We start from the raw sequence: 3,494 nt of genomic DNA on the forward strand, positions 1-3,494 counted from the left end.
AATAATAATATTAAAATTTACTGATTTATTCATTAATAATTTTCACATGAAATAATAATAATAATAACAACAATAATAATAAATTGAATAGTAATTTATTTGTAAATGAAATAATGGAATTATTAATTTAAATTATTAATTTAAATAAACAAAAAAATCATAACTTTTGGCAGCTGGATGGGGAAAATTTTTATTTAATGATATTTTTTTTCTTATTATAAAATAATAATAATAATAATTATTATTATTATTATCATCATCATTTTAATTATAATTATAATAATTTTACATTAAATTACTGATAGATTGATTTAAATTAATCATTTAAATTAATAATTTTCATAAGTTTGGCAGCCCAATGAATCCAGAAAAAAGCTGAAAATTGCAGCTGGTATTATTTCCAAGAAAATGGAAGGTAACATTCTAGAGCACTTCATTGTGGGGAAGAAGTACCCAGCTCTGTTCTGGCAAACCTGGCATTCTTTGCATAATTTGCATACCGTGTGCAGTATGCACACTACTGTACCTACTGGCAGAATCTTGTAGTATGGTTTAAAGTATGCAAGTATGCTATCATAATATAGTATGGTAGTATGCAAGTATGCTATTGGGAACACAGTCAGCGCCTCAGTATGCTCATTCCAGGGTTGATGGATCTTTCTCTCTAGGCGGTTTTTGCTTGCAGGAGCCGTGTGGAATTTCAAGAGCGCTTCTTAAAAAGTGACACCAGAACTTCTGAATAAAAAAATCTCTTTTATGCGCGTCTATCCTGGTAATCCATAAGCCTGTGAAAGTTCTACCTCATTCCATCAGTCATGAAAGGACGTCCTGCTCAGAGTCTCAGTTATAAATAAAGAGAGACACAGAGGGACATTTTATATCGACAGTGACCAAAAATCATTCTCCTCTTTCCAAAAGCTCAGCCAGGCAAACACACAGAGCTTTTCTCCATCCAAGTCAAAATACAGCATGCAAAATATGATGCCAACAACATTAAACACCCCCCAAAAAAACTGAAATGACACACATAATTGAGAAATCGATTATGATGAGATACAGGTGAAGACACTCACATTTATATATGCATACACACTTACCGCAGATGAGCACTTCATGATAAATCCAGCAGAGATCGGTGTGACTTGCACAACACACTCGCGTGCGTGTGTGTGTGTGTGTGTGAGAGAGAGAGAGAGAGAGAGAGAGAGAGAGAGAGAGAGAGAGAGAGTGTGTATGTTTGTCTAAACTGCCTTCACTGGCCCTCATCCATGACAAACCGCCAACAGTTCTGTTCCCTGACGTTTCTCCACAAGCAATGACAGCAGAGAGAGAGAGACACACAGAGAGAGACACAGAGAGAGAGAGAGAGATGCTGCTCTCAGACAGCTGCTGCAGCGGCTGATCTCTCTCTCTCTGGGCTCTAACTGAGCATGCGCAGAACACTAGGTACAATTACACCAGGAACTAGTGTTTCATACACGTGCACCATACATTCATATATGCAGGGTTTTTATTCAACACGTGGCAGGTTAACAGAGCAATATATATATATACACACACACACACACACACCACAGCAATCAGATCTAAATCAATATAGAATAGAATAGAATTCAAAAATTCTGAATTTGGTTAGGATGATGACATATAGGTAAAAACACAACATGTTATCTTGTCATGATCTAAAATAATAACAAATGATGTAGAAATAAATACATAATTATTTTAGATCATTTGTTTTGTTTTTATATAGCATAATATAATTAAAAATATATTATAAAAATATAATATAACATTATACAAATGTTCAACATTTCTGAATTTGTTTATGATGACGACAAAGGTGAAAATATAACATTTTCGTATTTTGTCTCCTTTCTTTACTAATATACAAGGATAAAAATAGCTAAATTAATTTTGTAATTACAATTACACCAGGAACTAGTGTTTCATACACGTGCACCATACATTCATATATGCAGGGTTTTTATTCAACACGTGGCAGGTTAACAGAGCAATATATATATATACACACACACACACACACACCACAGCAATCAGATCTAAATCAATATAGAATAGAATAGAATTCAAAAATTCTGAATTTGGTTAGGATGATGACATATAGGTAAAAACACAACATGTTATCTTGTCATGATCTAAAATAATAACAAATGATGTAGAAATAAATACATAATTATTTTAGATCATTTGTTTTGTTTTTATATAGCATAATATAATTAAAAATATATTATAAAAATATAATATAACATTATACAAATGTTCAACATTTCTGAATTTGTTTATGATGACGACAAAGGTGAAAATATAACATTTTCGTATTTTGTCTCCTTTCTTTACTAATATACAAGGATAAAAATAGCTAAATTAATTTTGTAATAGGGACAACAAATAATTAAATATATGACTTTGTTTTCTTCATTTTTTTCATTTTGGTGGACTAATGGAAAGAAATTTCTTTCGGTGTAGGTAACTTTACTTAAAAACTATTTTCACTCAGAAATTGCTAATAATAACTAATTACAAAGAAACTTCAATAAGACATTTAATTAAACATGATAATTTGAAGTAGAAAGACCAAAATAGAATTTTCTTGTAAAACATACTGCTTTATGTTTTAAACTTCCAATAGCCATTTTTTATTAAGTTACCAGACAGCCATTTTAATTATTTGCCAAAGCCAAATTTGACTCCTATTCTGTGTTTTATACCCTGTTTTCATATATACATTCACTTTTTGCAGTGATTGCTGACTCTTAAGACATCTCAGATTGTCAATGGTCAAGATTGAGCATTTAGCAGCCACTGTCGCAGACTGATATGAGCTGAGAACAGCACATTGATTCGTTATTTAAAGCAGCCTGTGTATTTGCATGTGTGAGCGTGTATGTGTTTGCGCTCGCGGGTCTGACCTGCCCTGCTCCACTTCTGCTGGTCCCACAGCACTGGCCCTGGGCTCAGTAAGGAGCCTGCGAGCTAAAGCTGAACTCTCTGAAACTGGGGCACAGATTGATGACACAACCGGCACAGGCGACGCAACAGAACGAGAGCGACAATCATGTGTAAGTTCTAGAAGAGCCCTCATGCACGTTCATGACCAGATGTGACATTCAGAGTCGCTGTCAGTCAGCTGAGATGCTGGATTCTTCACTTGCACACATTCAGATGCTAACCGTGAACAAGCGAGCACCGGAGAGACATTTCTGCGGATGACGAGATCACAACAGCACCTCCTATCTGCTGCTCAATGAGCTGCAAACCCTCAGGTCTGTGTAATCGAACCCATTAAAGTGTGTGAGAGATGATGTGTTGGTTGAATATTTTGTTATCTTGTTTACCCTGTTAGTCTATATGGCATGAGGCTGTTGATGCTTGTTTAGGAAGCAGGGTGTTTATGAGAAAGTTAAAAGTAGAAAAAAAATTGGAGACACACTGGCCGGAAAGCAAAGATAAAAAATAAAAAAACTCAATAA

At 34.3% G+C, this 3,494-nt stretch overlaps 1 protein-coding gene across 15 annotated transcripts in view; it reads right to left on the reverse strand.

Annotated features, from left to right (window-relative positions):
- LOC107718544 (pleckstrin homology domain-containing family A member 5-like) overlaps positions 1 to 3,494 on the reverse strand; it is a 162,266-nt gene that overhangs the window by 100,233 nt on the left and 58,539 nt on the right. The window contains exon 1 of one of the 15 annotated variants that reach the window (XM_016525659.1): positions 1,098 to 1,299. The exons of the other annotated variants lie outside the window; for them this stretch is intronic. The gene's annotated coding sequence lies outside the window, so the exon portion shown is untranslated. Of the gene's footprint in view, positions 1 to 1,097; positions 1,300 to 3,494 lie in introns of those variants that run through there. 15 annotated transcript variants of the gene reach the window in all.

This window comes from Sinocyclocheilus rhinocerous, unplaced genomic scaffold (assembly GCF_001515625.1).
Source record: "Sinocyclocheilus rhinocerous isolate Xijiao unplaced genomic scaffold, SAMN03320098_v1.1 scaffold423, whole genome shotgun sequence".
In the NCBI taxonomy this organism is placed as follows: domain Eukaryota; kingdom Metazoa; phylum Chordata; class Actinopteri; order Cypriniformes; family Cyprinidae; genus Sinocyclocheilus; species Sinocyclocheilus rhinocerous.